Genomic DNA, 26389 nt, shown 5'->3' with positions numbered 1-26389 from the left:
TCACTTACCATTAGGGAAATCCAAATCAAGACAATAAGATGTCATCTTACACCAGTGAGGATGGCACATATCAAAAATAATCTCTGTTGGTGGGGCTGTGGTGAGAAAAGAACTCCCATCCACTAATGGTGGAATGCTGCCTGGTCCAACCCCTATAGAGGGTTCTCGAAAAACTCAAAATTGAGCTACCATTTGACCCAGCCATCCCCAGAACAAAAACCATTCATCCAAATGAATGTACAGTACAATAGCTAAGACTTGGAATCAACCTAAGTGTCTAACAACAGATGAATGGATCATAAAGATGCATATGTATATATATGTATATATATATATATATATATATATATATATATATATATATATATATATATATATCTTTTTTTGGGTTTTGGGTCACGCCTGGCAGTGCTCAGGGGTTCTTCCTGGCTCTACGCTCAGAAATCACTCCTGGCAGGCTCTGGGACCATATGGGATGCCGAAATTCGAACCACTGTCTTTCTGCATGCAAGGCAAATGCCTTACTTCCATGCTATCTTTCCGGCCCCACATTTGTATATTATATATATATATATGTATATATATTATAATGGAATACTACATACGGTAAGAATGATGCAATCATGCAATTTGCAGCAACATGGATAGAACTAGAAGATATTATGTTAAGTGAAGTAAACCAGAAGAAGGATAAATACAGGATGATATCACTTAAATGTGGTATTTAGAATAACTGCAAGAAGAAACACATTATATTGTGACAGGGTATTGCGAGGAGAAAGAAATAAATTGAGTGGGAGAGGACAAACACTAAAGAATTTATTCTCTTTTATGCTTCAAAGAAACCTGCAGTAGCAGACACAGCTGTTTAGATTGAGCAGATATTCAGTCAACTGTTCTTTATAGAGATCTATAATGTTCTAATGTTTTTATCCAGATACAGATGCAGAATACATTTGGAAGCCAGGGACTCCCACTACAGTGCTCACTTAGAATATTTTATTGTCTTAGTTTCAATATGTCTATAATAACTCTTTAACTTCTTTGACCACAGTGGTTCTTGAAGAGAGAGGTTGGTTGCCCTAGTTTCACATTTCAATGCTCTCTATCATCTTAGACTCCAAATACAGTGTTCAATCTGGTAATGTCCAGACAAAATATTCTGATTTATTCATTTTCTATTTGATTATGCCTGCTATTAAGATCTAATGTTCACGTCCACAGAGACCATTGAAATAGGCAATTGCAAACCATAGACTTTTGTCACAGTTCCCGTTTATTGAATGAGTTTTTGCAATTTTTTTTCAATTTAAGCTAGTTTCCTATTATATTATAATGCCTATGTTATCAGTTTGCTTTCAGGAAATGGTCCTGGATAGATCCAAGGAGATGATACTTCTCTGGTAGATGATACTTCTAAGATACCCTCTTAGAATGCTTAGAACCAGATTGTTTAGTACTCTAGACATGAAAATTATGACTGTTTTAAGATTTCTCCAAGCATAACCCCAGAAAGTTTTATTTAGCAAAGTTTTCCCTCACCAGTGATGATTTGCCTAGAGACTGGAAAATCTTTCTCCGATTTGCCCGCCTCATATTATTAAGTGCTCGGACCCATTCCACAAGGGTCAGTTCTTCAACTACAACCTACAAATCTATATTCAATATCTGCCTATGTAAGTGTGAATGTGTCTTTGGTGGACACCTCTATGTCTCTCTAATATGTATTGTACATAATGCCTGTCTATATTGTATATAGTCCCAGCTATATATAACCCCTCGCTTTCCCCTCCCCTGCATACCACCGTACAAATCCTCTTCTATCCTCCACCCTCTCAACTCTGATCCATTATCTCTCCCTTTTTAACAATATTTACCCTCAGTTCTTAACTCCTCAGGAACTGGAAACTTCCCCCTGCCACAGCAAGTTGCCAGTCGGCAAAAGGACACCTTCCCAGCTTGCCTTGTCTTGGCCCAGGAGAAGCTGTCCCCACTGTTTTTGCTGATTCATCCTACACGGCTCCTTTTTTCTCACCTATCGTCAGTGTTGCTTGCTACTGGTTTCAGCTCTGGAGAGACCCTCAGCTCGAGGACACTACCTGATCCCTGACTTCTGCAAAACATTTCTCAGACTCCACAAGACCACAGCATGGAATGAAACTGTGCTCTAGATTTTATCCCCTCTCCCCAGACTATCTCAAAAGACTTAAAGGAGGGCCCAGAGAGATAGCACAGCGGCGTTTGCATTGCAAGCAGTCGATCCAGGACCTAAGGTGGTTGGTTTGAATCCCGGTGTCCCATATGGTCCCCCGTGCCTGCCAGGAGCTATTTCTGAGCAGACATCCAGGAGTAACCCCTGAGCACCGCGGGTGCGGCCCCAAAACAAAAAACAAAAAACAAAACAAAACAAAAATAAAGACTTAAAGGAGATATCTGTATTTCATTTGTGTATTTCTGTAGACACATTTCATTAATTATAATTCTTAGTGTATATTTTCATATGTAGTAGCTTTCCCCATCCCTTTTTTGAAACTGCTTAATAAGAAATTCTAGTAGAAAAATCTCTCTGGGATCTGATTCAGGTTAAAACTAGGTCATAGAGATTGTTATCATGTTATTCCCACCCCCCCATGCTCCTACAGTATCATGTGGCATTGTTCTTTTTTGCATAGGTACATTTAAATGGGGAAATCTTTTGTATAGAAAGAAGATCTTATCTATTAGGGATAGGAAGTCACAAATTTTATAGTGCCTGGGTGCCTTTTACCCTGAGCATTTGCCAGTGACTTGACTTAGGCCTTAGTTGATTGGAGAACACCGTCCAACCCTAACCCTGGATTCCATCTTTGGGACTGGCACAGTTGCACCAGCACCAGGAATCAAACTTGCATCGGGGAGGCCCTAATGCTGCTCTGGCACCAACTTGCTCCAGAGTAGGTTCATATAACACCCTGATGACTAGAAAACAGCAACAACTTGCTTTCAGGGCAAGTTTCCCTGACTGTCCCACCTAACAGATGAAATCAGAAGATGCTTTGTGACACTCTGTCTTTGACATTGGATCTGGGAAAAAAAACCAACATCTTTAATTAGAGAAAGCTGATTGTGAAAACTGTAAATGAGTAGAACTTTTCCTGGGACCATGAAGAATGACCTTGGGATTGGACAATTAGTATGCCTGAATTCTGTAGTCAATCTTATAACAGGGTGTTTCATGGGTAGAGACACCCTGTTTTTTAGGACAAAGGTATTTCCTTTCTAATTTTCCCAAAATTTGCTGCACCTATGCAAAAACAAAACAAACAAACAAAAACATGCCACCCCCTTTTTTATTTTATTTGTATCTTCTAGATAGGGGCTCTCAACATTTTCATAGAACCCTGGGATATGAATTATTTTAATTTACCTCATATTTCTGCATCCTTCTACAAATTGAGAAAAGGGGGGAAAAAGAGAATGGGGCCCTGAGGCCAAGTGGTCTCAGATCATTGGTAGAGGTAAAAAGGTCAGAACTAAATACCCAAGTCAAAGACAACAATAATAGAATCAAGAGACTCAAACTATAAGAATCTAAACTTAAAATGGACCTGTTTCACTGGTAGACCAGGGTGCAAAGGGTGACGGTATAGGATGCATGCTGTGAACTTTGGTAGAGGAAGATCAACACTGATAATGGGAATGGTCCTAATTCACTGTAAGTGTATGCCTAAAATCCAACTATGAAGGACTTGTAATTCACAATAATCTCAATAAAAATTTTCAAAAATAGAATAAAAGTTTCAAAACTTTCTAAAATATATCAATGATGTTTTGATCATTCCCTTTCTTTAATTCTTCCTAAAGGAGTGTCAAGAAGAATGTAGCCTCAGACACTTCTTAATGTATTTGCTTTATTAAGCAGCATGTCAAGGGGCAGGAGCAATAACACAGCAGTAGGGCATTTGCCTTGCATGTGGTCGACCCGGGATGGACCTGGATTTGATCCCCGGCTTCCCATATGGATCCCAGAACCTGCCAGGAGCGATTTCTGAGCATAGAGCCAGGAGTAACCCCTGAGTGCTGCTGGGTGTGCCCTCCCCCAAAATAAGACACCTGTCAAATGGAAAAGATAATCTAATTACAAAGATTTTTGATTGGTTTGCATGTTAAAGCTCTTTTTGATTTTTTTTGTTTCAGTTTTGGTGCCCAGATGAACTGAAGTTCTCAGTAAAGACAAAGCATCCTTCTGAACCACAATTCCAGCCCAAACCTTTATATTAAACACTATTTACTCAACATAATCCACAAAGTATTTAGTGCTTTATATATTATTCTTTTAGAATAATTCCTGTGCTGAGAAAGTGTTTCCCTAGTTTTTATGAAGTTTCATAAAGAGAAGAGTCAAAAGCATCACAAAGACACAACAGAATAAAGTTTTATTCTTTTATCTTAAAGGGGGATGTAATAGCAGGAGAACCAGCAAAGTTCAACTTCCCCACTAGGAGTTCTTTCTGCACACCCCCAAATAATGTTTGTTTCATTCAAAAGTCATGCCCAGGATTCAAAACAAAGGAGAAGTTTAAATTGTTTTAATTGGAATGACTGAAGCCTGCTAATATGTACAATGTCTTCCAGGAAGCTATCAACTCCCATATTTTCCATCTTTTCTGCCCTCTTCCCCTCAATTCAACTCTAAGAACAACAGCACCAAGTTTGGTGAGAAACCAGATTCAGCACTCAGGATGCCAAGCTCAGGAATCTCTAGAGACAACAGGCACAAAATTTTAATCTATTCCTGTTGGTGAGAAATGCTTCAATCCACTTGAAACCATTCAATTCGAAACCATCTTAGAAGCATGGTCTGTTTTGATTTTCTAAAACTTGTTTTCAAAAGAAATGAGCTCTCCAAAGAAATGATACCTAGCCTGATTGCTAGCATCAGCTAAAAGAAAATTCTTCAGGCATGTAGGGCACCATGATAGGTGATTTCAATAGCTTCCCAGCCCTTCGTTTGGGTTACATTTTAAAAGATATTTCATGGTTTTCCAACCCCACTGAATCTCTAAGGAAGTATTCTTGGAAATAAGTGTTTTCAGAAAAAAAGTTATGGCTTTACTCTATTCTTCACTCCAATCTCTGGACTTAGTGACATTTCCCATAGCATCAACTATTAAAGACGGATTTTTCAGAATTGTTGCTTTAAGATGTCAAGATGTATCTGCTTTTCTGGTCTGGTCTTCCATTGACAAAGTGCTTCCTCATACACTAAACAGATGTTTCTGTTTTTTTCCCTGGAGATGGTAATATCCAGACTTTAAACTCAAGGTTCCTTCTATCCCAGGTCATCTGTTCATATATTTACTTATATTTCTCAATGATCCCTGACAAATCTCTATTTCTGCTTTGTTTTGTTTAATCTCTGACTTAAAACACACACACACACACACACACACACAGAATGTTAAATCTGCTTCCAAGATAGTGATTTTTTTCCTTAGAATACATCTATAATGATCTAAAGATGTATCATATCTGGTTCTCAGAGATTTGTTCAGTTTTAAGCACAATGATGTGAAATGTTAGAAAATGGGGTCAGTCAGCCTCTATTATTAATCTAGTGTGTTATTGCTTCTTGGTGAGATTCAAAAGCACATTCTGAAATGGTAACTAATCTGCTCAAGAAGCTAATAAAACCTATAAATCCCCTCTATCTAGAAATATCTCCAGACCAAATGATAATAAAATTGCTTTTCTGGAAGAGGAGCTAGCAAACTGGCCCATATGCCAAATCTGACTCACTGTCAACAAAGTTTTCTTTTTAATAACAAAGCCATGCTCCTCCAATTCTAGGTATGTAATCTATCTCTATCTTCATGCAACAACAACAGAATTGAACTGTTCACTATCTGGCCGCTTCCAGAAAAAGTTTGCCTTAAAACTAATGTAATCCAAGACGATCCTAAATCCCATTCTGGTGGATTTACAATGCTACTCATCTAAAATATGTTTACCAGAGTCAGGGAAAAAACTCAAAGGGAGCATGTGCCTTACACACATGAGATCATGGGTTTGATTCCTAGCATTAAATGACTTCAATCACCGTGGGTATATCCTTAAAGTCAACAAACAATTTTAGACCCAGCAATGCTGCAGGTTAGAATTGTCTCTATAAATAAAAAATGACAGACTATCATTTTCCAGAAGATGAATATTAAATGAATGAGTTATAAACCAAAATAAATCAGAAGCTTCTGATTTATGTACTATTTTCTACTTGCCAACTTCTTCCTTGTCTTTCAATACCTGGTTCAAATGTGCCCCAGCCTCTTCTCTGCTCTTTTATTTCTCCCATAGAGCTGGATATTATTTCTTGTTTGCACACACAGACACACACACACACACACACACTATCACCACCACCACCACCACTACTACACACACACACATACACACACAAACACACACACACAGATTTTAACACTGACTATTGTACAGTCTCATTTTTTTACTCATGTGACTTTCTTCCCATTGAGTACATGGATTTCTCAGGGAAATGTTCTATTTACCCTTTACTCCCTATAATATAGCAGATAGTATATAGCAAGATCCTAGTAGACATTTACTCAGAGAATGAGTGAAGAAATGGTGAATCAACACAAGAAAGATATATCCTTTTTTAATTTTTATTTTATTTATTTATTTATTTTTTGTTTTTGGGCCACACCCGGCGGTGCTCAGGGGTTACTCCTGGCTGTCTGCTCAGAAATAGCTCCTGGCAGGCACGGGGGACCATATGGGACACCGGGATTCGAACCAACCACCTTTGGTCCTGGATCGGCTGCTTCCAAGGCAAACGCCGCTGTGCTATCTCTCCGGGCCCTAATTTTTTATTTAGCTAAAAAACATTTACAAAGTTATTGGTAGTTGAGTTTTAGGGATATAATATTTCAACACCAACTAGTGTCAACTCCCATCACCAGTGCTCCCATACTCCCTCCTTCATCCTCCACTCCCACCCCTACTTCATCCTGTCTGCCATCTTGACAGGCACATTACAAAGTCTAGTGGTTGCAGCTAAGATTTTATGTTTTCAGTGTTGCTGAGTGTATGCTTTGAATGTACACTATCTGTCTTTTTGTTTTAGCCTGTATTTCTTTTGCCATACAGAAACTATTTAGTTTGAGGTAGTCTCATTTGTTTATTTTGTTGCCTTTGTCAGTAGTGTCAAAGTGAGATCACTGACCGACACCTTTGAGGTACAAATCTTGGAATTCTCTGCCTATATCTTCCTCAATGTGCTTTATAGCTTCCAGTTGGATCTCAAGATTCTTGATACACATTGAGTTGTTTTGAACATAGGAAAATAATCTGAATTCTAAAATATCTTTGGTAGTAATATCCATGTTACCAAGTAAATAATACCAGGTTCTCAAAATTTCACAAAAGGGACAATTTAAGATTATAACTTGATATATATATATATATCACAGCAGCTATTTTTAACAAACAAATGGCAAGCTAACATTCCAATGATAGGCAAGTACAAAGGAGTTTCTGGAGTAAGTCTAAGAGTGGCTTAGTAGCAAAATCATCTGCCTCTCAAAAATGAGGTGCTGAGTTCAGTCCATAGCACAGCTCCTTGCTCAGAGTGGTGTTTCAGCAAGTCTACTGTTTGGAACCCACTAAGACACAATATGATCTCCAGCATGCCATAACCAGGAGTGTATAAGCACTGCAATCACAGATAAGCACAACAAAAAAATGTGCCAGTACTACAGCTATCGCGTATAGAGAAAATTGGTGAACATGTGTGCAGCACTACAACCAGATTTGTGGCCCCAGGTGAACAACACAACCAATGTGATCCCTAGTCATCACAATAGCAGCAGCAGCAAAATGGAGGAAAGAAAAAGGAATTTTTAAAAAACGATCAAAGAAATTCCTAGAACTCAAGAAAGCAGAAACAACTCTTGTTTAAATCCCAGAACTTAAAAAAACAAAATCTGAAGACAGAAGTGATTGCATAGCAGGTAGGGTGTTTTCTTTGCACAAGAATGACCTGAGTTTGATCCCCAGCATCCCATATGGTCCCGAGCCTGCCAGAAGCAATTCCTGAGCACAGAGCCAGGAGTAACCCCTGGACCAAAACAAACCAATAAACCATCTCTAACAGCATCTCTCCTCTTTGACAATGTAAATTATGACCATTTTCTTATCTCTAGCAGAAAGTGGACTTAAGATGTCTAAAAAAGCAATATACTTTACTATAAAATGTCTTTGAAAAAGATAGTTGTTTGGGTTTTTATTTAATTTTACATGAAATTTTACAAACATAATGAGCCAGGAACTGAATTTGGGTAGAGTGGCAATAATGGTGAAGAAATGATTTCCTGCCCTCATGCTATTAAAATGAGTTTAGTGAGCTTTCATAATTAATTTTGACAAATTTTTTTCTCTTAGTTATTTATATTCCATAAATTTTCCATGATGCCGTATTTCATAAATAACCAAGAGGGTCTCATGTTTTCAAAATAGAAACAGGTTTCCTTCCATATTGTATCATTTCCTATTGTAATAAACATTACACACTTGTGGCTGAAAGCAACACAGATTTATTATCTGATAGTATTAGAGGGTAAAAGTTTGAAATGGTCTTACTGAGCTAAAAAGCAAGTTATTAGCAGGGCTGTGTCTCAGCAGGAGGCTCTAATTTCTTGGACTTTTCCAGCTTCTAAGTTCACCTACATTCCTTGGCTCATGGTCTCCATCTTTAAAGCAGCAAAGTGGTACTTAGTCAGGACTTCTCTGACACTCACTTTTATGTTAGCTTTACTCTCTTTAGCAAACTCTGTTGATTACATTTTCCCTGACCAGAACATCTAGGAAAATATTCCCCTAATTCAAATTTAGTAAGTTAGAAACACATTGCATATTGCATATTGACTAAGCAATAGGAATTACATGAACATGAACATTTCTGATGAAACTTGGTATTTCCTGCTTTACATTATCTTTGCAGTAATCAGGTCAAGAAACCCAGGGAATGTATATGACCAATGCAAAACCTAGAATACCATGACTGCTAGAAGTTAGTCCTCCTGTACCATCTCATGCCACAGAGACTGGCACACATCACAAAGAACAAGAACAATCAGTGCTGGCGAGGATGTGGAAAGAAAGGTACTCTCACTCACTGCTGATGGGAATGCCATCTAGTCCAGCCTTTATGGAAAACAATATGGAGATTCCTCAAAAAACTGGAAATTGAGCACCCATATGATCCAGTTATACCACTCCTAGGGATATACCCTAGGAACACAAAAACAATTCAAAAATATGTTCCTCATACCTATATTCATTGTGGTGCCATTTACAATAGCCAGAATCTGGAAACAACCAAGATGCCCTTCAACAGATGAATGGCTAAAGAAACTGTGGTACATATAAATAATAGAATATTATGCAGCTGTCAGGAGAGATGAAGTCATGAATTTTTTTATATGGATGGACATGGAAACTATTATGCTGAATAAAATAAGTCAGAGGGAGAGAGATAGATACAAAATTGTCTCACTCACTTATGGATTTTAAGTAAAAACAGTATTGTAATAATGCCCAGAAACAATATAAATGAGGACTGGAACGGACCAGCTCAAGATATGAAGCTCACCACAAGAGTGGTGAGTGCAGCTAAAGAAATAGCTACACTGACAACTATTATGGCAATGTCAATTAGTAAGAGAAGTAGAATGCCTGTCTCGAATACAGGTGGGGAGGAGGTGAAGAGATAGGGGACATTGGTGATGGGAATGTTGCACTGGTGAAGGAGGGTATTCTTTTTATGACTTAAACCCAACTACAAACATGTTTGTAATCATGGTGCTTAAATAAAGATATTATTAAAAAAAAAAAGAAGTTAGTCTTCCTATCTGCAAAATATTGCCCCACCAACAGTCCTTCAGAGATGTACTATCAGAATCCCACAGAGAAGTACTATCTATCTCTGTCCTATCAGTCCCACCACACAGTGATTTAAGATTCTTATTTATTGAGTTAAGATTTTTAATGAAGTAATATTTCCTATGTCACAAACTGACATTCCCTATTTATCATACCATGCTCTATCCATGCCCCCAACTGTTTCAAGAATAAAACAGTCCCTATCCTCCTTCCAAATGAAGAAAAATTATATCCTGCCCTCCATCCATCTACTAAAGTGAGAGATAAACCTGCCTGCTCAAATGTTCCACAAAGAGTGTAAATTACAATAAAGAAGTATACCTCTGTGTCCTATTGTTGTATTACACAAACATACAAGGGTTCATTCAACCTTTTGTTCATGAAGAAATGTGTGTGAGAGCACACAAACACCACTCACATGTATTATATAAACTTGAAAATAAGGACTTTTAGTTGCTGGGTTGGAGCAATATCACAGTGGGTAGGGTGCTTGCCTTGCACACGAAGCCAACTCAGGCTTGATACCTGGCATCCTATATGTTCTCTTGAGCCCACCAGGAGTGATTCTTGAATGCAGAGCCAGGACTAACCTCTGAGTATCACCAGGTATGGCCTCAAAACAAACTAATCAAAAAGAATAAAGACTTCAAGTTGCAAAGCACAGATTCTCAGTCAAGACCTGGCAACTAAGCTAGAGTGTAGAGAATTCACTAAGCAAATTTTGGTCATACAATAAGATAAAGACCAGTTTCTGGAAATTCACACTAAGTCTTATAGAAATTTTTCTTTCAAAGGAGAGTAGACAGAATTTGGTGGGAGTGGGGGTAGGTGTGCGTGAGGCACCTGCAGGACAAGGGAGGTCATTCAGGGAACTGAGATATCACCTAGGGTGCAGAGCAGTTGGCTCTTGGAATACTCTGTTGGACTCTAACTTGGAGAATGAAAGCCAGTGATTCTGTTTTGACAACAGCCCTGGGCCACACAGAGGACTCCATTTCAGCTGGCATTTGTCTAGGAACTAACACCCATTTGGCTATATAGAGTGGACTTTTCAACTCTCTTCTATTGGTACACATCTGTGGCCCTGTGATATGGGATATTGGAAGCTTTTAAGGGGAGGTAGCTCCAGTCACTTGTATAAGGGTTCTTTTTGTGTCAGAATCATCTGTTCTCCTGACCAGAGGTCACTTACCTCTAGAATATTCCAAAATGAGACAGAAGAAAATAGCTTGATCTGAGGCTAGAGGAACAGTATAGAAATTAGGTTGCTTGCCTTATCTTCTGCCAAGTCCAGTTCAAGTCTTGGACACCACATATAGTCCCCAGAGCATATCGAGGTCATTTTTTCCACACAGAACCAACTAGTAATAATCTGAACACTACTAGGTATAGTCCCCAAATAATATAAAATACATTGATCAATAATTTTAAACATTTCAAATTAAACTTTATTAAAACTTCAAAGACTGAGTTTTATTAAAAGCAAGCTTCTCAGAAACCAATGTTTTCTTTTAAAATTCTGTATCTCTTTTCCTCATTAGTTCAGCAACTACCACTAGCCTGGGATCACGGAGGCCATAAACGCCATCTTTTTTCTCCCCTAAACAATGTGCCTCGGGATGAAAGGGATAAATGTTAGAAGAGCTCTATTCTCTTGAGCCTTTGTTCTGCTCCACACTACAATTCCCTGGCAAAGAAGACATTCAATGAGCAGAGTGAGGCTTGGCCTGACCCAGAACATTGTCAGTGCCAACAGAGTTTCATTGTACTGATGAATTCCTTGAGAGAGGAGGGATAACTATCCTTCCTGGAGCACTGTTACTAGAGTTCTCAGAAAAACCCCACTAGATGCACAGTAATGCTCAATAGCCCCTCCATGGCAAGTGCTCTATCTTCAACACAGAGAGCCCCATTATGTGCAAGACGATACCCAGAGATCCTCTGCCTCTACCACTCCATCTCAGGGTGAAGAAGTGCTTGTGAGAAATGGAGTAATGTTACTAGGAAGACATCTGTGGGACAGTGAGGTGGCTTCATTGGGAAGCCAACAGGTCTAGACCCTTAAATCCCAAAATGGAAGCTATCAACCACCTTTGGTGTGTGTGTGTGTGTGTGTGTGTGTGTGTGTGTGTGTGTGTGTGTGTGTGTGTGTGTGTGTGTACTGGAATGATCCAGGGGTGGGAGAGACCTAAGGTACCATTGAAGAGGGATGCTATCTTTCCATGTGCTTAAAGAAGGTACATTTCTGGAAGCTACCAAGAAATTACTTTTTTGAAAAGGCAAATAAGTTTGGGCATCTCCTCTTTTGACTTTGCAATTGCAAAAGCCTGTGTGTGAGAGGGCAGGTAAGAGAGTTCTTTCTGGAGGAGCTATGCTCAGACCAGTGCAGTTAACAAAGCCTGAGAACAATATTTTCTTGTCCAGCCAGAAAGAATTAAAGTGAGTAGAAGGTCTGAGTATCTTGGGAGCACTGAATTTCTCCTGACTTTTGACTTCTCACTACTTCTCCTTTCCCATTACAGTAGGAGGAGAATCTTGAAGGCATGGTCATCCCTGCCTGGGCACTATGCTTAGAAGAAGGCCACCAGTAAACGGAACAACCCTGGGTTTCTAGCTAGAAACAGAAGCATTACTCATTTCCACTAACACACATAATTCTCATTTGTAGAAGTAAATGCATATGGCCTATTTGTGCAAGAATGGAAGAAATGGAGAAAGAGTCTAGGACCACATTTAAAGAGAGTCAACTTTAGTTGACATGCTTCTTAACATTGGGAAACAGATGGGACTTCATTAAATTTGTTGTTAAAAGAACAGTAACCTAAAACCAAAATGTTTATGTAGAAAATGGAGGTTGGAGGGCGGAATGAGGTCTAAAGATTAAGGATCCCAAACCAAAGGATGCCAAAGTGTTAAGAACAACCCTACAGGCTACTTTTACAGAAATCAATTGGCCTGAATTAAGAGGCATCAAAACATGGTCTAGAGGAGGTATTAAGAGGACTTTTATTTAGTGGGGTCCAGAAATTTCCCCCCTCACCCCAACAGGTGCCCAAGATAAGTGAGCTTCTTAGCAGTGATACCTGAATGACATCATAGTAGATTTAGTTCCTCTGGAAGAAAGAGAAAAGGCATTCTAGGTTAGTGGCCTTAGCATCACAAAGGTTGAGAGCCAGTTTTAAGCTTCCTGAAGGCGAACAGTACCATACCTGACAAACAAGATAAAATAAGCAGAGGATGGCAGTCTGTATTTGAAGGTCTCTCTGGCTGAGATTCTACATTTTAGGCCTCGCCCTCTAAACAAAAGACCTAGACGTCAGGCAAAGGTTTAGGACATTACTCATTTAATGAGAACATAGTTCTCCAGGTCAAGCCTGGCCAAGTAAAGGGGAGAGGAGGAAAGCATTTTATTTACAAATGAAAGCAAGCCTGGGAACTCACTCCTAAAGTCACATGGTGACTTTTATACTTTTTAGAAGGTGACGGCCTCATTAAAAGCCCAGAGCACTGAAGAACCCAAACTAGACAAGTTTCCCTGGAGAAGGGGCCTATGAGTGGGCTGCAATAGAAAAGCTAGCATAAAAAGTTGCCTGTGGCACTGGCCACATGAGGAACAGGACTGTGTCTGCCACACTGGGAAGGAACAGTGTGGGGACAAAGAGAGTGTTAAAGAAGCAGAGGAGCTTGAGCAAATGGGAACAGACTGTGAGGAGCAGCATGCCTGAGGAGGAGGACGAGGACAGGCTGGCTGTGGTTATGGGACATGGGACAAGCTTATTAAAACTTGGCTACGTCAGCACAAAACCTGACAATCAAAGACTCAAGTTTCTAAAGTCAGAGTGAATAGGGGTGTGTGTGTGTGTGTGTGTGTGTGTGTGTGTGTGTGTGTGTGTGTGTGTGTGTGAAAGAGAGAGGGAGGGAGATAAGCTAAGGGGAAAAGGGGAGAGAAGGAGGGAGAGAGACTTCATTAATCCAAGGTTTTTAACTTAACAGCTCACAACAGTTTCACAGTCACCAAAAGGCTACTATTATCTTTCTGTTTATTTGTTTGTTTTTGTTTTTATTTTTGAGCCACACCAGTGATGTTCAGGGGTTACTCCTGGCTATGCGCTCAGAAATTGCTCCTGGCTTAGGGGACCATATGGGACGCGGGGGATCCAACCTCGGTAGGTCCTAGGCTAGCACACGCAAGGCAGATGCCTTTAGCTTTGCGCCACTGCTCCAGCCTCAAGGCTACTATTATTGAACCTGAAAGTGAACGTCCTGATAATCTCTAAATTTCCTATGTAGGTAACACATGCAACCTTAGAGGCTCTGAAAATTTTTTCTTTTTTTTTTTTTTTCTTTCTCAGGACACACCTAGCAGTGCTCGAGGCTTGCTTCTGTTGCTGCTCAGGGATCACTCCAGGCAGTTGCATGAGGGATCATAAGGTGTGCCAGGGATCATACCTGGGTTGGCAGCCTAAAAGTCAAACTCCCTACTCACTGTACTATAGCTCCAGCTCCTGAAAACTCTCCTCCTGTCTGACAGGTGAAACCCAATAACAACACTTGCTCTGAGAGCCCCCACTCAGCGTTCAGAAAGGACCTGACTCCGGATCAGCCACACTCTGTATTTGCACCAATCACATCCTGCACTTATCACCTCCCTCTGGCTTCTCTGTGTTCCACATGCATGAAAGCACAAGTGGGGTTCTACACACAGTCATGGATGTGAATCAAGAGGCAAGATGAACTCACTGAAGGATGTCATCATCAGGAGAATTGCCACACACATCCTCTTTGACCGAAGGGGAAGACCCAGCAGTGACAAACAGCAACACCCTTCCTGCCTGTGCTCTGAGCCCTACTGTAAACACTTCCTGGGACAGCCTGGTTAACAGGGAAAATGACAATGTCTGGCACAGTCAACCTTGCTGGCAGCTTGTGCCTTTGGCTTTCCTTCCCCAATTCCTTCCTAGGTTCTTGGAAGGTAAAATGTTTGATGCTTTGTGTACCCAAAAGAGAGAGAATCTTCTAGGCCTGTAGGGTAACAATACCAAGCACCTCTCCTTAGTCCAGCTGAAAGGGGATGAATAGGTGATGGTAATCACAGACCAGCAGGAGAGATTTGCAGGGGAAAGATCTGGCCTCTCATAGAACTTTCAGAGAAGCAATTAATACTTTGTTTAGTGCTTATCAAGCACCTAAGACTGACCAGACACGGTTCTCAGTACTGGGTTTAGAGTAGGAAGTAAAGCAAAAACATTCTTCATTGTACAGAGCTAATATTCTCATGGTAAGGGAAGAAAAATTTCCACAAGAAATTATTTAAAAAAAAACCAACTCCAGTGAGTGAGTGAGAAATGGCTGCATGTGGGGGTTTCCAGGCAGAGTGCTGATTGCTCTACCTGCAAAGTCTCCACCGGGCTGTGCTTCTTCTGAGGAACTGAGCACCGGAAGGGAGCCCTGTCCTACCCTTCTCTGTCTTTCCTGAACTCTGGAAGCTCTCCTCAGAGCCCTGGGAAGCGAACCCCAAAGAAACTACATTCGGAAGCTACCCAGCGAGCCAGTGAGTGAATGAGAAATGGCTGCATGTGGGGGTTTCCAGGCAGAGTGCTGATTGCTCTACCTGCAAAGTCTCCACCGGGCTGTACTTCTTCTGAGGAACTGAGCACCGGAAGGGAGCCCTGTCCTACCCTTCTCTGTCTTTCCTGAACTCTGGAAGCTCTCCTCAGAGCCCTGGGAAGCGAACCCCAAAGAAACTACATTCGGGAGCTACCCAGCGAGCCAGTGAGTGAGTGAGAAATGGCTGCATGTGGGGGTTTTCAGGCAGAGTGCTGATTGCTCTACCTGCAGAGTCTCCACCCGGCTGTGCTTCTTCTGAGGAAACTAAGCACCGGAAGGGAGCCCTGTCCTACTCTTCTCTGTCTTTCCTGAACTCTGGAAGCTCTCCTCAGAGCCCTGGGAAGCGAACCCCAAAGAAACTACATTCGGAAGCTACCCAGCGAGCCAGTGACTCTCCTCAGAGTCCTGGGAAGTGAACCCCAAAAATACAGCATTCTGAAGCTGCCCAGCGAGCAAGTGAAAACTACGCCTGACCAGTGGGGCCCGACTGTGAAAAACTGTGAGTGCTGCCTGTGTGTGTCTCTCTGCTATCCTGTTGCGTGAACCTCCTGAGAGTGGGCTGAAAAGAGGCTCCAGAAGGCACTTAGCTCCACTTCGCTACGCAGCCGTGTGCTCTTTCTAAAAAAAGAACACCATCACAAGAAGAAAAAAACCACACTAAGAACTGTGCTGGATCACAGAAGCAAGAATTTCTCTCCAGACTGTCTTCTCTGCTGCGTGCTTGGGCCTAAGATTTGATCCTGTGTGAGGCTTCATCCACGGAGGACTCCCCTACCTTGGAGGCAAGTCGGCCCATCCAGAAAGGGCGGAGCCAGAGAAGTGTGTTGCCTGCATCATATAACCAATGAATACCACCACAACACGTAGAAAAACCCACAATACAAGTGTGACAATGGGGAAACAACGCAGGCCAGCATCAGACATAGAGAATGAAGATGACAATTCTGATGACCAGTTAACGACCAACCAACTAATCAATCTCTCAGATAAGGACTTTAGAGTAGCAATATGGAATATACTCAAAGAACTCAAAGAAACCATGAATAGAATAGAACAGAACACTAATAAGAATCAAGAAAATATGAAGACAGAAATCACAAAACTCCAAACTGAAATAACAGGTCAAATAACAGGCCTGAAAAAATCAGTAAACGAAGTGAATGACAAAATGGATAAGCTCTGGGACAGGGTATCAGAAGCTGAGAATAGACTTGGTGCTGTGGAAGATGAGATACATAACAATTCCATGCAACACGAGAGATTGGAAAAAAAACTTAAAACAAATGAACAGACAATGGAAAAATTAGTCAAAGAATGGGAACAGATGAAAATAGAGGTCTATGATAAGATCAACAGAAACAACTTAAGAATCATTGGAGTCCCAGAGACCCAGGAAGAAAATTTCCAGGAAGAATCAACGGTCAAGAACATCATTAAAGAGAAACTCCCAGAGCTAAAGAATATATGTGATCAAATCCTGCATGCTCGAAGAGTACCAACCAAAAGAGACCCAAGAAAAACCACCCCAAGACACATCCTAGTCACAATGACAAATCCCACAGATAGAGACAGAATTCTGAAAACAGCAAGATCAAAAGGGGAAATTACATTCAAGCAAGCATCCTTGAGATTTACAGCAGACCTGTCACCAGAAACACTAAATGCCAGAAAGCAGTGGTGGGATATTGTGACAAGACTGAATGAAATGAATGCTTCACCTAGAATACTGTACCCAGCAAAACTCACTTTCCGGTTTGATGGAAGAATACATGGTTTCACAGACAAAAAACAGCTCAGAAACTTTACAGACTCAAAACCAGTCTTAAGAGAAAAACTGAAAGACCTAATCTAAGACAAGACTGACCAAAAGACACACCAAATTTTGATATAAAGATGGCATTAAATCCCAGGACAATTCTTTCTCTCAACGTCAATGGACTAAATGCACCAGTTAAGAGACACAGAGTGGCTAAATGGATCAAAAAACTCAATCCAACCTTCTGCTGCCTACAAGAAACGCACCTGAATAGTCAGAACAAACATAGACTCAAAATAAAAGGCTGGAGAAAAGTTATCCAAGCAAACAACACCCATAAAAAAGCTGGAGTGGCCATACTAATATCAGATAATGCAAACTTTATACTCAGGAAGGTTGTAAGGGACAAAGATGGATATTTTATATTAATCAAGGGGTATGTAGAGCAGGAAGAAATAACTCTCCTAAACATATATGCACCAAATGAGGGGCCAGCAAAATATTTAAAACAACTGTTGACAAATCTGAAAAACAATATCAATAACAACACAATAATTGTGGGGGACCTCAACACGGCTTTGTCAACACTGGATAGGTCAACCAGACTGAAACCCAACAAGAATATACTAGACCTGAGGAGAGAAATGGAAGAAAGAGGCCTAGTGGATATATATAGGACACTCCATCCCCAGAAACCTGGATACACATTCTTCTCCAATGTACATGGGACATTCTCCAGGATAGACTACATGCTGGCACATAAAACATACCTCCATAATATCAAGAGGATAGAAATTTTGCAGACTACCTTCGCTGACCACAAGGCTCTGAAATTATTTGTGAATTCCAAAGGGACTCAGAAGAAAAACTTTAACACCTGGAAGTTAAACAGCCTCATACTCAATAACCAGTGGGTCCGAGATAAAATCAAGAAGGAAATCAAATGTTCCTGGAAACAAATGACAATAAAGACACAAACTATCAGAACTTATGGGACACAGCATAAGCAGTACTGAGAGGAAAATTTATAGCTTTGCAAGCACACATCAGGAAGGAAGAAGGAGCTTACCTGAGTAGCTTAATGACACAGCTAATAGAACTAGAAAGTACTCAACAAAAGGACCCAAGAATAGGAAGACAGAAGGAAATAACAAAGCTGAGAGCAGAAATCAACGAAGTGGAAACCCAAAAAACAATCCGAAAGATCAACGAAAGCAGAAGTTGGTTCTTCGAAAAAATAAACAAGATTGATAGACCACTGGCAAACCTAACAAAGAAAGAGAGAGAGAGAAACTTGATAACTCGTATTAGGAATGAAAAAGGAGAGATCACTACTGATATGACAGAGATTCAAAGGGTAATCAGAAACTACTTTGAAAAACTCTATGCCACTAAAAATGAGAACCTGGAAGAAATGGATAAATTCTTGGACTCTTATAATCTTCCACGGTTGAAAGAAGAGGATGTAGCATATCTAAACACCCCCATCACCATTGATGAAATAAAAATGGTAATCAAATGTCTGCCCAAAAACAAAACCCCAGGCCCAGATGGATTCACTAATGAATTCTATCAAACTTTCCAAGAGGAACTACTACCAATCCTGGCAAGACTCTTTCATGAAATTGAACAAGTGAAAACACTCCCAAATAGCTTTTATGAAGCCAACATCACCTTGATACCTAAACCAGACAGAGATGCTATGAAAAAAGAAAATTACAGACCAATATCGCTGATGAATACAGATGCAAAGATCCTCAACAAAATCCTGGCAAATAGGATTCAATACCTCATTAAGAAGATCATCCACTACGATCAAGTAGGTTTCATCCCAGGAATGCAAGGATGGTTTAACATCCGTAAGTCTATCAACATAATACACAACATCAACAACAAGAAAAATAAAAACCACATGATTATATCAATAGATGCAGAGAAAGCATTTGACAAGGTCCAACACCCATTCTTGATCAAAACTCTCAGCAAGATGGGAATGGAAGGAACCTTTCTCAATATAGTTAAGGCCATCTACCACAAGCCAGTGGCAAATATTATCCTCAATGGAGAAAAACTAAAAGCCTTCCCTCTAAATTCTGGCACAAGACAAGGCTGTCCTCTCTCACCACTCCTATTCAACATAGCACTGGAAGTACTTGCTATAGCGATTAGGCAAGAAAAAGATATCAAGGGAATCCAGATAGGAAAGGAAGAAGTCAAGTTCTCACTGTTTGCAGATGACATGATGCTCTACTTAGAAAACCCTAAAGACTCTACCAAAAAGCTTCTAGAAACAATAGACTCATATAGCAAGGTGGCAGGCTACAAAATTAACACACAAAAATCAATGGCCTTTCTATACACCAATAGTAATAAGGAAGAAATAGACATTAAGAAAACAACCCCATTCACAATAGTGCCACACAAACTCAAATATCTTGGAATCAACTTGACTAAAAATGTGAAAGACCTATACAAAGAAAACTATAAAACTCTGCTCCAAGAAATAAGAGAGGACACGCGGAAATGGAAACACATACCCTGCTCATGGATTGGCAGGATTAACATCATCAAAATGGCAATACTCCCCAAGGCGTTATACAGATTCAACGCTATCCCTCTAAAGATACCTATGACATTCTTCAAAGAGGTAGATCAGGCACTTTTGAAATTTGTTTGGAACAATAAACACCCTAGAATAGCTAAAGCAATCATTGGGAAAAAGAATATGGGAGGAATTACTTTCCCCAACTTTAAACTTTACTACAAAGCAATAGTTATCAAAACAGCATGGTATTGGAATAAGGACAGACCCTCAGATCAGTGGAATAGGCTTGAATACTCAGAAAATGTTCCCCAGACATACAATCACCTAATTTTTGATAAAGGAGCAGAAAATCCTAAATGGAGCAAGGAAAGCCTCTTCAACAAGTGGTGTTGGCACAACTGGCTAGCCACTTGCAAAAAATTGAACTTAGACCCCCAGCTAACATCATGTACGAAGGTAAAATCCAAATGGATTAAAGACCTCGATATCCGACCCCAAACCATAAGATATATAGAACAACACATAGGCAAAACTCTCCAGGACATTGAGACTAAAGGCATCTTCAAGGAGGAAACTGCACTCTCCAAGCAAGTGAAAACAGAGATTAACAGATGGGAATATATTAAGTTGAGAAGCTTCTGCACCTCAAAGGAAATAGTGCCCAGGATACAAGAGACACCCACTGAGTGGGAGAATCTATTCACCCAATACCCATCAGACAAAGGGCTAATCTCCAAAATATACAAGGCACTGACAGAAATTTACAAGAAAAAAACATCTAATCCCATCAAAAAATGGGGAGAAGAAATGAACAGACACTTTGACAAAGAAGAAATACAAATGGCCAAAAGACACATGAAGAAATGCTCCACATCACTAATCATCAGAGAGATGCAAATCAAAACAACAATGAGATACCACCTCACACCACAGAGAATGGCACACATCACAAAGAATGAGAACAAACAGTGCTGGCGGGGATGTGGAGAGAAAGGAACCCTTATCCACTGCTGGTGGGAATGCCGTCTAGTTCAACCTTTATGGAAAGCAATATGGAGATTCCTCCAAAAACTGGAAATCGAGCTCTCATATGACCCAGCTATACCACTTCTAGACTATAACCTAGGAACACAAAAATACAATACAAAAATCCCTTCCTTACACCTATATTCATTGCAGCACTATTTACCATAGCAAGACTCTGGAAACAACCAAGATGCCCTTCAACAGACGAATGGCTAAAGAAACTGTGGTACATATACACAATGGAATATTATGCAGCTGTCAGGAGGGATGAAGTCATGAAATTTTCCTATACATGGATGTACACAGAATCTATTATGCTGAGTGAAATAAGTCAGAGAGAGAGAGAAAAACGCAGAATGGTCTCACTCATCTATGGGTTTTAAGAAAAATGAAAGACATTCTTGCAATAATAAATTTCAGACACAAAAGAGAAAAGAGCTGGAAGTTCCAGCTCACCTCAGGAAGCTCACCACAAAGAGTGATAAGAGTGATGAGTTTAGGTAGAGAAATAACTACATTTTGAACTGTCCTAATATTGAGAATGTATGAGGGAAATGTAGAGCCTGTTTAGGGTACAGGCGGGGGTTGGGTGGGGAGGAGGGAGATTTGGGACTTGGGTGATGGGAATGTTGCACTGGTGATGGGTGGTGTTCCTTTTATGACTGAAACCCAAACACAATCATGTATGTAATCAAGGTGTTTAAATAAAAAAAAACAAAACAAAAAAAAAACCAACTCCATAATAGAAGGTCAGAGCAGGGGTAGAAACAAAATGTTCTACAGAAGTGACTGCTTCTTCTACTGGGGTTCTGATGAAAGAGAAGAGCAAACTGTACAAAACTCAAATGTGCCTTATAGATTTGCATTATTTTTCCACAGAGACAGTTGTAGGCCATTTCGATATTTTCAGAGAAAGTTACCATGTTGCACTTTATCTCATGTTTGGGGACTAGTCCTCTGCCATATCAAGGAATAGGAAAGGGAACAGTGAACACTGAGGGCAAAACAGGTGGGGTTCAAAGGTTAGGATTTATAATCAACAGGTTTTTCATCAACTAATGGTAATCTTCTTCCTCCTGTTCTAACAAAATGCCTGTACTCCACGCTTCAAAGAGTCTTTGATTACTGCCCTACACTGCTACACTTCAACTCCCAAAAGTCATTTCCTCAGATCTCTTTGTGCTGAGAATTCCAAAGGGAGCTCCTGAACAGGGAACGCTGCCTGAGCCAGTCCTTCCTCTTCATGGCACGTTAGGCACCCTGGTGTCCAAAGGCCTTCCCAGCACATCCCCATGTCTATGAAACACAAAAACCATCCTGTTCACATAAAAGCCCCCCAAGGTCAGCAAAGTCAAGAAGAAACCATGAAGGGCTTGAGGAAGTAGTTTAAAAGGCCAGAGCCCATGCTTGGCAGAGAGAACCTGGAGTCCCCCCTCACCAACAACACTTTGAAGCATGTAAACTGAACCCTCAGGCCTGCATATCTGGGCCACATATTGGCAGAAATTGTCACCAACCTCGTAAGTACAGCTTTGGAGATTCCCCAATAAGTAAGTCAATAAGTAACTATTTAGGAAATAAGTTTTCAAGTGAAAGTTTAAAGAAAGTCAAATCAAGAGCATAACAGATATACCAGGAACCACAAATGCAACACTCTATCAGAATATCTTTGCTTAATGTTACGAAGATGTTGGGGGAAATACCTAGGACTTCTTTTAGTTAGATGAGACCTAAAAATCCTTTTCCATTCAGTCTCGTTTCTCTCCCCAACTCCCTTATTGGACAGGCACAGCTGCAACAGCAAAATCTCCTTCAGATGAGGCAACCTAGACAGATAGATGTTTCCCAAAGTCTCTGGATGTTTCTTTATGCCCTCATGTTTCTTTATGGCCATGGGACACATTTGGCTGAAAAAGTAGATCAGTTGTTTTTCATTATTGTTGCTTTGGTGCTACACCCAGGATATTCAGAGGTTACTTTTGGCTCCACACTCAAGAATTATACCTTGTAGTGCTGGGGAGACCAAATGGGATGCTGGGGATTAAATGTGGGTTGGCTGTATGCAAAACAAACACCCTCTCTGCTATACTATCACTTGTCCCCAAAATAGATTAGTTTTAATTTAAATATGGTTTCTTTTAACTCATAAGTCCTCTAAGAAGAAATACTTACACAATGGAATACTATGCAGCAGTAAGAAATGATAAGATCATGCAATTTGCTATTACATCGATGGAAGTAGAGAATATTATGCTGTGACATCATTCAGGAGGAAAGGGAAAGATATAGAATAATCTCACTCATGCATTAAAAACACACCCAGCAAGAGAGTAATAAAAGCAACAGAATTATAGTCGGTCCACTGAAAGAAGTCTATAAGGTGGGATGGGGACTGGATGGGAAAGACCATTGGCACATTGGTGGAGAGAGATGTGAGCTCTGGTACTGGGTATGGTGTTGGAACAACATAAGCATGAAACTAGTATGAATAGTGTTGTAGGTTACAGCTTCTCAGCACAGATTTAAATAAAGAGAAATTTGAATTGGCTGCAGGAATCGCCATGGTCATCAAGAATAGAACCATTTGAGCCAATTTTGTAAACTGTCTCTTGAGAAACAGTAAGTAAACATGTAAATGATGGTGCTCTGGGCTATGAGTCCTGGTCAGCAGGACAATAGAGGGTGGCAGGTGAAGAATCCTGGCCCAAAGAGTAGATCCATCTGAGTGTGAAGAAGCTGGAAGAGAACTTTCCAGAGCCTTGCCAGAAAGCTGCTGGTGTTGAGGTAAAGCAATCACTGGTTGCAGTGCTTAAGTGAGAAGGGACAGGGGAAGGCAGTAAGGGAGCTAGTTAGATTTGATCAAATTGATGTGCAATTGCAATGACACTTTAGATGTCTTTCTATAGCTCCCATTTGGGAACATTCTCTCTCTAACTTGGGAGAGAAAAAAAAAAGGAGGAGAGAGCCTAGGCCCACAGATGTTAATAATAAAAAGAGACAGGACAGATGCCTTGTTAAGTCCCACCTCAGTCCTCAGGGAGACTAACCCTAGAAACACCTATTGAGAAGAAAATGCTTTGTTTTAAAATTCTGTTTGGGACCAAAGAGCATTACAAGGGTTAAGGCATTTACCTGATATGTAGCAGAACCCAGTTAAAACTCTGACACCAAATATAGTGTTCTGTGTATCTGTAGGAGTGATCCCTAAGCAAAAAGCCATGAGCCACCAAGTGTGGTCCAAAACCCACAAATTCATATCAATAAATCAATATAGTTCCAATTTCTGTATGTTAAAGAAAATACTCCAAACCTTGGTTTTCTTTTTTGTTCCTATTTTTGCTCATCTCCATAATAGTACAGAAAACACACTCTGGAATCATCATACATTACCTCTGTTGACTGAAACTCAAAATGTCATCACCATCCTCTTGCAGTTTTCTTGTCTTTATTTTTTTTTTAGCAAACAGCCAATCTGAAATGTAGTTCGAATCTAAATAGGAGAAAATAAAAGATATAAATTCCAAAAATGAAAAATACACACACATGTGACATAAAATAGTTTATATTTAATGTTTGAAAATATTGAACTACATCCTTCTTTATCAAAAATATCTGCTCCCATATGACCTAAAAGAGTGTACTTAAGTTAATATGTCATTTCTAGAAAATTTAATACAATGGCCCACATCTGGCCATGCTCAAGGGATCATATCTGGTGCTGGAGAAAGAGCTCGGGTCAGCAATGTAGAAGGCAAGCGCCTAACCTATTGTACTGTCGTTTCAGTCCCTTGAGTAATTCTCTTTATTTTTATTTTTTTACTTGACAATTTATATCACAATTTCTGGATTGAATCTACTTTAATTTGACAACTTGAAGCTTTCGTCAATGGCTACTATAAACCACCAACTTCCTTCTCAATTTCAGCACCACACAGTTAGTTCTCTTTCTTGCCCAATAGCCATTACAGCCAGTAATGTGGCAAGTCAAGTCAAACAAACAGTACATGAGTTTACCCACGGGTACAGAAGAAGCGAATCATCCAAAGAGCAAAGTGGAGATGACAGGTAAGAAGGATAGTGACCATTCCACCCCCGAATCTGGATAAGGGAAAGCAAATCTTATTAGAACAGAGAAAGTCTGATGCCTCTGGGATGCTCTGATAATGTGCAGATTTGTAAAGTGCTCGTACAGATATGTAAAGAGCTACAATTTTTAATGTCGCAGGTTAGCTAATTCCAAGTGTGGCTACTGGACTGTGTGAGCTCATCTGCTCCTTGAGATGGCCTCTTCACTGGCAATGACTGAAGGCTTTATTCATAAGACTGCATTGAGCATCCGCAGCTCAGGGTCCCCAACCTTCCCTGGTGAAGAGACACAAGGTGCAGTGTATGTGAGCAGCCAAGCATCTGAAGAAGGCATTCAGAGCTCCGCTTTCTCGGTCATTTCCTACTTTCTTTGTTATTAAATGCCATACACTCAGAAATCTCTGCATAGATGTTCCGCTGGCAGTATCAAAGGAATCTTCCAACTCTCCTAGGTCCTCCCTCTGCTTCACTTAGCCAGACACTTTGCTTTAGTTTGCTTCTTTCAGTTTCCATCAGCAGAGGTATGGATGCATGCTGGGAGTAGAGGTAGATGGAGGACAACACTAGTGGTGGGAATGGCCCAAACTCACTGTCACTATGTACCTTAAATATAACTGTGAAATACCTGTAATTCATATTGGTCACAATAAAAAAAAATAAACAGGGAGGATTAAAAATTGAAAGAAAAAAAGGCATTTAAATTCTGCAACACACACAAAATACTGCTATGTGCATGATCAGTGTTTTGTTGTTGTGTTTTTGTTTTTGTTTTTGTTTTGTTTTGGCAAAATTGTAATGTTTGCAGAGATGTGTATAGTAGTAAGATCCCCACGAAAGTCCTCAAAGTACAGAGATGCTTGGTTGCTCCATCATAGGAATAAGTTTAACAAATGTTTGCTCAATAGACTCTCAGGTGGCTTCAGAACAGATAAGTGTGAAAAAGTAAAAGGAATTATGATTACAGAGTACAGTTAAGTGGCCACTTAGAAAAGATAATACTACTGAAATTCTAGATCAGCATTTACAGTTTTCCCATGTGCTGATAATAACTTTACCAAGAGTATGGTTTAATCCCCAGGCATCCCATATGGTCCCCCAAGCCAGGATTGATTTCTGAGTACATAGCCAGGAGTAACCACTTTGTGGCCCAAAAAGCAAACAAACAAACAAACCAAAGATGTCTAGTAAAACAGACCAGTCTGGTGACAAAACAGAGAAAAACAAATTGGTAGCAGCATAGGGATTAAAATAAAGTACATAAAAAATTCAATATTAGAGAATCAAAAATACTGCAAAGAAAATGTAATTGTTACCCCTCCCAGAGTAAAATGCTAATTTTACCTGATGATCTGATCAGCCCATTTCTGGGAGGGGTCTATGGAAGGTGGGTGTAAGAGAGATTCAGCAAGAAGCCTCAGCAGGAGACAGGA

General features: G+C 40.1%; 1 protein-coding gene across 1 annotated transcript in view; it reads right to left on the bottom strand.

Annotated features, from left to right (window-relative positions):
• SVIL (supervillin) overlaps window positions 1-26389 on the bottom strand; it is a 261406-nt gene that overhangs the window by 203563 nt on the left and 31454 nt on the right. The window contains exon 2 of the mRNA XM_049777469.1: window positions 24259-24363. The gene's annotated coding sequence lies outside the window, so the exon portion shown is untranslated. The remainder of the gene's footprint in view (window positions 1-24258; window positions 24364-26389) is intronic.

The sequence above is a fragment of the Suncus etruscus genome, chromosome 7, assembly GCF_024139225.1.
Source record: "Suncus etruscus isolate mSunEtr1 chromosome 7, mSunEtr1.pri.cur, whole genome shotgun sequence".
In the NCBI taxonomy this organism is placed as follows: Eukaryota; Metazoa; Chordata; class Mammalia; order Eulipotyphla; family Soricidae; genus Suncus; species Suncus etruscus.
The sequence above is the reverse complement of the archived record's forward strand: the minus strand, read 5'-3'. Positions and strand labels throughout refer to the sequence as shown.